Genomic DNA, 11552 nt, shown 5'->3' with positions numbered 1-11552 from the left:
CTGCATAACACAGATTGTTAATAGATCTTCCACCAATTCTGATACCACATTTCTCCTCATAGAGCCCAGCCTCCCAGATAATTTGTTCTGCATACAGGTTGAAAAGGTATGGAGACAGGACACATCCCTGGTGTACATCTTTCCCAATTTTGAACCATGCAGTGTTTCCTTGCTCTGTTCTGACGACTGCCTCTTGGTCCAAGTATAGGTTTCTTATTAGCACGACCAAGTGTTCTGGGATTCCCATTCTTCTCAGAGTAAGCCACAGTTTGTTATGATCTACAGTTTGTTAAATGCCTTTGCATAGTCAATGAAACACAGATAGACATTCCTCTGGTGTTTCCTGCTTTCAGCTAAGATCCATCTAACATTAGTTACAATATCCCTAGTACCACAACCCTTCTAACTAGAATATAGGGGGGAAAAATCATAATAAGAACATGGTTTTGCTTTTAGATTTTCATTTTTCCAAAATTTCCACTATAGGTATGGAATAACTTTAGCGCCAGCCTAAAGGACGTGTGCTACATTTATCTCAACATAATCTCTAATAAGAAAAGATTCATTTTGAGATGCAAGTCATTTGCACACAGAAAAAGGAAATGAACCCATTGACTCACTTGTCCCTTTTAACTCAATAGAAAAACTACTTTTTATTAGCTTTTCTGTTCCATATCAGCTAGTTCCTACACTGTTTCCTTTTCCTGCCCTCTGCAGAACAAGCTCTATTAGTTGACTGACACACAGTAAAGTGACACTAAAGTGGATTTAGAATACTTTCCAAATGGTCAAATATGGTTATTCCCAATGGCCAAGCAGAAAGAAAATGTGTGGTTCCTGAACCTTCCCTCTATTAAAAACTTCCACTGAAATATTGAAGTCACTGCAAAGTCGACAGTAGACACTGCAAACGGATCTGCTGCTTTTTAAAGGTCAGCAAGTCTGCCTCTCTTCCACGTCTCAAAAACTCCCGTTGAGATAGATGGTAAAATCCAAGGGATGTTTTAAGACATAAGCAAAAAGACACTTGCCTTGCAAATAGAGGGCAGCCACACAGTAGTTATCATGTTAAAAGTTTGAAGAAAAGTCTATAATTTGCTATCTTTCCTAATTATCTCCCCTAAAACCCACAGTAAAGTTTTTGCTTTCACAATTACTCATATAATAGAGGGAATTTAAAAATAATTTCCTTAACTAAGTTTCTATTCACAGTTGTTGTTGTTAGGTGCCATCGAGTTGAGTACAATTCATGGGACCCTATGAATAACAGATCTGAACACTGTCCTTTCCATCACCGTCCTCTTCATCTGAGATATACTTAAGCCCATGACTGCAGGCCTTGTGTCAATGCATCTCGTTAAGGATCTTCCACTCTTTTGTTGACCCTCCACCTTTTCAAGCATGATGTCCCTTGCCAAGTTATAGCCCCTTCTAACAATATGCCCAACCCATGTGAGACAAGGTTTCACCACCCTTGCCCATAAGGAGTGCTCTGACTTCATCTTTTCCAAGACATAGTTAGTTGCTTTTTGGCAGTCAATGGTATATTCAGTACTCTTCTCCAACATGCCTCTGAAACTCTATGAATGTTGATAAATGTCAATAGTTGTACAGGGCTTCAGTCCAGGCCTTTTGTTCATAGCATCGCTATGAGTTGTTCTCAACTTGAAGGCAATCAACAACAACAACAACAACAACAACATTCATGGTTCAGTTCTCAGAAGTATAGCAAATAATGGAAAAGACCAGGTGCACCGTAGTCTTCAAAATAACATCATTATTTCTCAGTACATTGAAAAGTTCCCTTACAGCACACTTTTCCAGTATAATTCGTTTTTTAAATTCTTGACTACTGGGGCCAACGGTGTTTATTGTGGATACAAGTAAGATGAACGCATTGACAATTTCAATCTTTTCTCCATCTATCATGACGGTGACTATTGACCAGGCAGTGAGGATTTTTGTCTTTTTGATGTTGAGATGTAATCCATAGTGAAGGCTGTAGTAGTTAATCTTCTGCAGCAAGTGTTTCAAGTCTTCCTCACTTAAAGCAAGCAAAGTTTTGTCATTTGCATAACTGGAAATAGAGTGAAACTTTAGTAGTGTGAGCCCATATTTTACTGATCGATGACTAGTGAAGGGTAGGTAAAATGTATGCAATGAGTGGCCATTAACTTGGAACCCAACCCATAGCTAATTCTGCAGGGGTTTTCAGAGGCTGTAATTGCATGGGAGGAGATAGCCACCTTTCTCTAACAGAGTAGCTGGTAGATTCAAACTGCCTGCCTTTGGGTTGGCAGTGAAACTCGTTACCCACTAGGCCAATAGTGCCAAATATTCAACTCAAAACTCAAAGTCATTGCTATTTGAGATGCTATGGGGAGGGACAGCAAAGTCTTTTAAATTATAACTCTATTACCTTAATGATAGCTGACCAAATTGTTGCCAAATTGGTGACCTGAAGCACAACCAAAAGAATTTCTGCCTGATCTCCATGATCATTTGTGGTTTGGACTGTTTGAATCATAGAGGTTTCACCAGTTGAATGTCAGAAGTAGATTTTCAGGCCTTTCTTCCTAATCTTGGTCTGAAGGCCCCAATTAATCCTGTTCAGCACCACTGTAACACAGAAGGCTCGACTACCAGACGAGTAGTAATTGTGCATGAGGTGCACTGATGGGGAATATAATCCAGGCCTCCACGTGGGTAAAGCACCCTTGGGGACCAAATAGACTCTCTTGTTTTCCTAACTTCTAAATAAAAGGTTCAATAGCTCTTCTTCACACTTCTTAAACATGTAGGATATGTATCACTGCCACATTTGTCTTAGAGTTGGAACTGACTCATAGCTGACCTTTCAGCAGATTTTCAGAGACTATAAATCACATAAAAGGAAATTGCTCATCTTTCTCCTGCAGAGCAGCTGGTGGATTTGAACCACTGGCCACCTGAAGAAGATCATGCGTACATATATTTTGTTGTGTGTCTATTGTCGAACAGGTTTTCAGAGGCATTAAGTCACATAGGAGTAGAGTACTCAAACTCCTGTGGAGCCGCCGGTGGATTTTAACCACGTTAAACAAGGCTGCTCTTTGGAGGCAAGGATTCTAAAGCTTCATCTGACATACTTTGGACATGTTGCAAGGAGAGACCAGTCCTTGAAGAGGGATGTCATGCTTGGGAGGATAGAGGGACTGTCAGATACTTTTCTAAATCTGAGCATTCAGATTAAGACAGACTAGGAAGAAGGATTGGCCATCCACTTTTGAAATAGCAGGTCTTCAAAAACCCTGTGTATAATAGAACATACTTCGACTAACAGGCCAACAGAGGTGGAATTTTCAAGTATGGAAATACTAAGGAAGAGAAACAGTTGTAAGCAGACACTAGTGGTTGGAACATGAAGTATGAGAACTATGAATGTAGGAAAATTAGATATTGTTAAGGAAGAAATGGAACACATAAATATTGACATAATAGTATGTATTGGCAAGATGAGATGGACTGGCATGGGACATTTTGAATCAGTCAATCATATGATCTACTATGCTGGAGATGAAAAGGTGAGAAAAAATGGGGTTGCTTTCATAATTAAAAAAGTCATTTCTAGATACATCTTGAAATATAGTATTGTGAGTGACAGGATAATATCCATACACATACAAGGAAGTCCAGTGAATACCACTATCATTCAAATATATGCACCAACAACCAGAGCCAAAGAAGAGGAAATAGATGATTTCTACCAACTTTTGCAGTCAGAGATTGGTTGAACATGCAATCAAGATGCATTAATAATAATGGGTACCTGGAATACGAAGGTTGGGAACCAGGAAGAAGGATCAGTAGTTGGAAAACATGGACTTGGTGTCAGAAATGAAGCTGGAGATAGGATGATAGAATTTTGCACAATCAATAATTTATTCATTGCAAATAATAAGAAACATAAACTCAGGTTATACACATGGATTTCACCTGATGGTATGAATAGAAATCAGATAACTTACATCTTTAGAAAGAATCTCTGGAGAAGCTCAATATCAGCGGTGAAAACTAGGCCAGGTGCTAATTGTGGAACAGACCATCAACTACTTATATGCAAGTTCAAGCTGAAGCTAAGGAAAATGAAACCAAGTCCACGGGAACCAAAATATGACCTTGAGTCTATCCCACCTGAATTTCAGGATTATCTCAAGAATAGGTTTGAGGTCTTGAGGGCTAATGAGCGAAGACTAGATGAGTTATGGGAAGATATAAGAATATCATCCAGGAAGAGTGCAAAAGGTCATTACAAAGACAGAGGAGGAAGAAAAGACCAAAACGGATGTCAGAAGAGACTCTGAATATTGCACTAGAGAGCCGAGAAGCCAAAGTAGAGGGAAGAAATAAAAACATTAAGGAGCTGAACAGCAGATTTCAAAAGGCAGAGCGGAAATACAATGTAAAGTGTTATAATGAATTGTGCAATGAGCTGGAGTCATAAAACCAAAGTGGCTGGACACCCTCAGCATTTCTTAAGCTCAATGAACTGAAGAAGAAATTCAAGCCTCGAGTTACAATACTTAGGATGCTTTGGGAAGAATATTAAATGATCCTTGACTCCATGGTACATAACAATATATAGTTGTTGTTGTTGTTGTGTACCATGGAGTCAGAACTGACCCATAGCTGAACCTCTGGGGGGACTTTAGAGGTAATTAATCAATCAGCAGGAGATTGTCTATCCTTCTCCCACAGATCAGTTGGTATATTTGAACCATATGCCCATATATATACACATATATGCATATTATTTAGGTCTTAACAAACTTTTTGGTTTTTTAATGCATCATGATAGATGGTGAAGAGATTGATATTGTTGGCAGCTTCAGTTTGCTTGGCTCTACAATCAACACTCTTGGTACCAGCAGCCAGGAAATTAAGACGAACTGCATTGGGAAAGTATTCTGTCAGGGACCTCTCCAAGGTATTGAGGAGCAACGATGTTAGTCTGGAGACTAGGGTACACCTGATACAGGCCAGTGTCTTTGTCATTACTGGCTATGCAACAGAGAGCTGGACAATGACTAGAGATGATAGAAGGAGACTTGATGCCTTTGAGCTTTGGTGCTGGAGAAGAGTATTGAATATACCAAGGATTGCTAATAGAACAAATAGGTTTGTCCTGGAGAGGGTGAGGCCAGGCTGCTCCTTGTAGGCAAGGATTCTGAAGCTTAGTCTGACATACTTTGGACGTGTTGCAAGGAGGGACCAGTTCTTGAAGAGGGAGGTCATGCTTGGGAGGGTGGAGGACGGTGCAGGAGAGGAAGACCCTCAAGGAGATGGATTGATTCCGTCACTGGGGTAGTGGGGATAGGTATGTTGGAGACAGTAAGATTGGCAAGGGATAGAGCAGGGTTTAGGGCTCTTGTACATAGGGTCGCTATGAGTCACAAGTGACTCACCAGCACATAACAACAACAATGCAAAATGATAAATAATGTAAGGTCAAGGAAATCATCTTTATATATGCTTTCTCTTAGCTCTATAAATTCACCTTAATCCAGTATAGTTTCTAGTTTAGGAATCTTTCTGTTAGTCAGTAGGGAAATTACTGTCTTATCCTGGAAAGCATCAAAGGATCTAGGTACAAGAGGGTTTTGTACGTCTCTCTGCCTCCCAATGGGATTCAGACTAACAGGAATATGCCCTTTTCCTGAAACCAACCTGCTTCTTATTACGGTGAACTCAAACTCATCTTGTTGGTGATCTTTTGTAATATACAAAGTATGTGGTCCCTCCTATCCTTTCAAAATTGTATATACCCCCATTTCTGTTATGTAAGGCTTCTCCAGACCTCTCTGCTGCACAGAAATCTAAGCAACTATATTTATGAAAAAGAAAATATTTTCAACAAATGAGATTCTGTGCTTAATTGATTTTCTGGTCAACTGAAATGAGACCTTTTGGTTTCAAGCCATCTTTATTCCTGAACAAGTTCAGCAGAGCTCATACAAACTATGTTCCTTGCAATTTCCAGGGCATGGGGTCATTTTCTAAATGTCAAGTTTCACTTGGCTGTATTTTAGACACAAAGAAGGCATGGGGTGTTGAGTTCAATGTGTGCTGATCTGAGACTGTATCCTAGAAAGTATTTTTTTAAAATGTTTTTATTCTTAGGTTATCATTTGCTTACTTATTGTTCATTTATTCTTTTCAGATAAAAGGAGTAAAAAAAATAAATTCAGTTATATGAGTTAATTCAATGTAAACAGGGATTCTATAATTTTAGCTAATTTTAACTTCACAGAATTAAGGAAACCAAGGCAAAACTATTTTAACTAATGTCACCCAAAATGTCTTCATTCTCTCTCTCTCTCCTGGCTTCAAGATTATTGAACCAAAGTTTAGAATGTTAACAGATATCAAGGCACAGACATATATGAGTCACTGGTCCATAGGGAGTTGTGCCTAGCCTCTCCGGTGTCTTGAACCCACCAGTAGCTCCTCCGGAGACAGGCACGCTCCTTCTATGTGGTTCAGCCTTGGAACTCCACTGGAGGGTTAGTTAGCTATAAGTCAGCTCCGACTCACTGGCAATGAGAGAGAGAGAGAAAACTACATTGATCTTTTCATCTTTTAACTTCCCACTTTCTATGAATGTAAAAAAAAATCTTCTTTCGATATTCATGGGACCAGTTTCTAAGATCCATACTGTTAATAAAGATCCACTATTTGAATTCTTCGTCTTTCAGGTAGTTGCAGGCTTAATAGCAGAGCCTCTGGAGTCAGTTGTTGTTATCTGCCCTGGAGTCAATGACCCCACAGTTGTAAAGTAAGACTACTCTATAGTGTTTTTAAAGGATGTGTCCATACAGAAGTAGATGCATAGCAAAGTGGACTAGGGGCAGGGTATGTGTGGAGGGAGGAAATTATGCAATAATGAATTGATTTTTTTAAAAAAAAAAGTTAGCTAGGGAGTAGGGAGGAAAATGTGCAACAATGAATGAATGAAAATCTAATTTTTCTGTAAACTTTCATTAAAGTCACAATTTAAAATTTTTTATTAAAAAAAGTAGATTTCCCAACCTGTCTTTGAGAAGCTTCTGGTTGGGTTTGAATCATCAGTGTATCACCGAGTAGTGGAGAACTTAACTGTCTGCATCATTGCCCAGTGCGAGCCCTATATTCACTGCTTGTCAGCTGTGTGACTTTAGTTGACTATTTTCCCTCTCTATGCCAGTTTGCTCACCTGTAAAAATGAGCATCAAAGCACTATCTCACAGTGTTACTGTGAGGCTGGAAGGCAAGAATCTGGGGAAAGTGTTGCTTAAGGGAGCAATGTTTCCTGGACTGTTTTCATTCTTACTATTAGAGTTGATTACAGCTCACAGTCTCTGTTGTAGAGAAGTGTTTCTCAGAGAACCATAGACTAGCTGCATGAAAGTTTAGAAACAACAAAGATTTCAGATCCCCATCCCTAAAGGAGTTCAAGTGAATAAGTTTATGATGGGCTTTAGAAACGTATGCCTTTAGTTGTTTTTGTTGTTGTGTGCCATCAAGCAGGAATCGACTCACAGCTGGCCCTCCAGCAGGTTTTCTGAAGCAGTAAATCTCACAAGCAGAGAATGGCCATCCTTCTCCTGTCTTTAGCGAGTGCTCTTTAATTTTGATGGACTCACATTTGAGCCACAGCTATAGGAGTTTTGCTTTCTAAAACACATTCAGTCCTAACTAGTGGGTTTTCTGTAACTTGATTCTCCTCTTCTGTTAGCTCTGAGCCAGTTTTCTCTGTCCTGGAAACTCATGCAAGGAGCACCAATGGAACAGTGGTCAAGTATTTGGCTGATAACTGAAAGATTAACAGTTGCAGCTCACCAGCAGATCCACAGAGGAACAATATGACCATCAGCCTTAGGAAACCTTTATGAAGTTAGTTCTACTCTGTCTGGTAGGGTCCCTGTGAGTTAGAATCTACTTAACGGCAACAAATTTGGCTCTTAGTCATTTAGAAACCCATGCAATCTACTCTCCATTGGCATAGATCTTAGTCACTTCTTGGCTGCCCAAGATCTGAACCCCTAATTTCTAAATTCTACACCAGATCCTTCTTGATGGGATAACACTGAGATAGTCCTTTAACACTCATTTTACAGGTGAGGCAACTGGCATAGAGAGGGTAAATAGTCAACTAAAGTCACACAGCTGACAAGCAGTGAATATAGGGCTCGCACTGGGCAATGATGCAGACAGTTAAGTTCTCCACTACTCGCTGATACACTGGTGATTCAAACCCAACCAGAAGCTCCTCAAAGACAGCTTGGGAAATCTACTTTTTAAAAAAAATTCAAATTGTGACTTTAATGAAAATTTACAGAAAAAATTATATTTTCATTCATTCATTGTTGCACATTTTTCCTCCCTATTACCCTTCTCTCACTCCTAGAACTAAAACAGGAATGTCCTTACTACTCTCTCCACAGTTTCCACTCCTTCTCCCCTCCACATACACAAACAAGAGTGAGAAAATTTGACCTAGGCTCAGCCAAACACACTCTCCCACCCAGTCACACTTTGTCCTTGGGGCGGGAGGACCTGAGGGCAAAGGGTAGAGGTGAGCTTGACTGGGGCAGCAGTGGCAGCTGAGCTGGATGCTGCAGCCATCAGCTCTGACAGTGTCGCAGACTCTGTGATGAGAGCATCCCTGCCCCTTCAGAGGCCCCTGGCCCTGCCAAGAATGGATAAAAATGTCTTTGATAAGGTAGAAAAAGTGGCTTTTTAGCATTAAGATGTTCCACAATTATGCTAAAACGTGGGCAATCTTAGGAATATTTGATAAGGTTCAGCAAGGAGACAGACTCAGCTAGCATACTAACACCACACACTACATGTGATCAGTCAATTTTTGCAGGACGATGATTTGTTTATCTGAAGATTCTTCATTCTGAAGTTTGAACAGGTAAAGTTACTATTTTGGGGTCCCTCGATGGTACAAAATGTTAATTAGCTCAGCTGCTAACTGAAAAATGGACATTTCCCATCCATCCATATATACGTGCAAGGAAAGACAGAGCAAACTACGTTAGGACATTTCAGTCATTGAAAATCCTGTGGAGCATAGTTCTACTCTGACATGCCCGAGTCACCAAGAGTTACAGCTGACTCCACAGTAAGGGGGAGCTCTGGTGGTCTAACGGTAAGAAGCTGTGATACTAATGTGAAGACACAAAGTTTGAATCCATCAGCTGCTCTGCAGGAGAAAGATGGGAAATATCCTCCCGTGTGATTTACTGCCTCTTAAAACTTGCTGGTGTGTCAGCTTTGAGTTGGTTCCAACTCTACAGAACATAACCACCACCACCACCAACATAGTAATTAGTTGTTTCAAAAGGCTCATCAAAGTAAAACCAAATGAAATTGAATAAATGTCTGTGCCTAGTGATAGAAAGAGAAAGCAGAACTCAGGGGATATAAAAAAAAAAAAACAACAAAACAGAGAAAATTGTAGTATACAATAAATAAAGAGATCCAAAGATATCTGGCCAGGTGGATGGCAAGGTTGCTCAGTGTAAGAAATGACTTCCCATTCCTGCTGTCCTGTTCCAGGTGAAGGCCTGCTCTGGGCTCTCAATGTACTTCCCATTAGCTACATCCTGCAAAGTGGAAAGCACTTCTCTGACTAGGAGTGTTTGTCTTTCTCTTATTTCACAAGACAGACTATCCCTTGAGTACACATACATCCTAATCTATTCTACCTTGTAAATGTGCTATAGAATATGCTTTGCTACTCGAAGAGAAGACCTACAAGACTTTGAGACTATGGTCTTTTCAGAGAGATACATTAGTTAGCTTTTTTTTCCCTAACGCGCATGCTCTCAAGTGCTGATTAGGATAGAAGAAGGGGTTTAGAACTATTTTGAAAATGGATGAAACCTTACAGGCAAAGCATTCTATGTCTTCTTAATATTCTAAAAACAACCAGTTGCCAATAAGTTGACTTAGTCTCATGATGGCCCACATATGTGCTCTGCAGTGTTTTCAATGACTGATTATTAGAAGTAGATTAGAAGGCCTTTCTTCTGAGAGACCTAGAAGTGGACTTGAACCTCTAACTTTTTTAATTATAGCCAAGCACTTAATCATTTGCTCCACCCTGGAAGCATGAACACTTTATATACATTTTATCAATCATGGCCCTGCTAGTTCTCAAATAACCTCTTTACTGTTCAGTTTCCTTCTACATACATAGGGTTCAATACACATTATTAGTTACCTATCTTGGATCTAAGACACCTGGAGGCATGTTTATTACCTATTGGGCAGCTAATCAAAAGGTTTATAGTTTGAATCCACAAGCCACTTCACAGAAGTGGCTTCACTTTACAGCCTTAGAAATCTAAAGGAGGGTCACACTAGGGTCCCATATACCTCCTTTTCATGGTCCCACACTAATAGTGCTGTGCACCTTATTTTCATAATTATCAAGATACCCAATTCCCTTGGTAGTCCCAAAGCTTCTCACAAATGTATAGTCCTACCTAGCGATTTGATGAGAAGCAAAAAGAAAATGGTTAGTGGCTAGAGGCTCCATATTAAATAATATTTACTGCATTGTAGCTCTGTTGCCTGAAACTACTACAACCATATCCCTACCAGCTTGAGGTGGTACAAAATTACTAATTATAGTATTTTAAGGAGCATTTTTAAGGAGTATTTTAAGGTGGTATAGTGCTTCATGCATCAAGCTGCTAACTAAAAGGTCGACTTGACCCCACCAGCCCTTACATGGGAGAAAGGACAGTGGGCCTCCCATGAACATTCATAGGCTTGGAAACCAGATGTAGGTTACAGTAAGTTGAAACCACTCCTATGACATACATGTGCTTGATTTTCACATTGTTGTAGAAATAACTAGAATTAATGACAGTGTTGAGTCACTGAATCATTCCAAAGCTCTGAATTGAAAGAACAAATCTACACGCTGTAAAGGGCATTTGAGTTGAGTTGAGTTTTCTATTATTTACAGCCCAATACCTCCAACTAATGGAAAAGAGACAATATTCAAATGTGGTATTACCTTAACATACAATGGAAGAGAAGATGGGAAATAGAAAATCAGTTCTGGGTTTTCTTTGATAGCTGCAGGATTTCGTGAAGGGAAACAATCTGACATGTCTGCTACCCTTCTTCCCTTCTTGATAGAAGTCCCATCCAGCCCTTCAACCTGAGTGCCCCAAACTGACTTAGCTTTCTTGTGCATTTTCTTTTACTACTTTCTTTGTGTGTATCATGCTTCTTGTTATCCTTTTCTTTCCGTGCTGCCTTAGACTCCCTATTGTAATCCCATTGACTGGAATTACTCTTGATAGCAAAGGCAGAGGTAATCAATGTCAAGTACAGCCTGAAATCAGCCTTAGGCCCTTGAAGCTGCGTCACTTTCTAATTCACTTGGAACTTTATGAATGGCTTTGCTCTCTCCCATCACAGAGCAAATAACAATGCTGAGAAGGTCCACATAGAACTGTACTTGGCTCCTCTCTGGGTACTATTTAATTCTAGGTGTGTTTTCAGCC

Source organism: Elephantulus edwardii, unplaced genomic scaffold (genome assembly GCF_000299155.1).
Source record: "Elephantulus edwardii isolate Elephantulus edwardi_28Jun2011 unplaced genomic scaffold, EleEdw1.0 scaffold00001, whole genome shotgun sequence".
Classification (NCBI taxonomy): domain Eukaryota; kingdom Metazoa; phylum Chordata; class Mammalia; order Macroscelidea; family Macroscelididae; genus Elephantulus; species Elephantulus edwardii.
Note: the sequence above shows the minus strand (reverse complement) of the source record.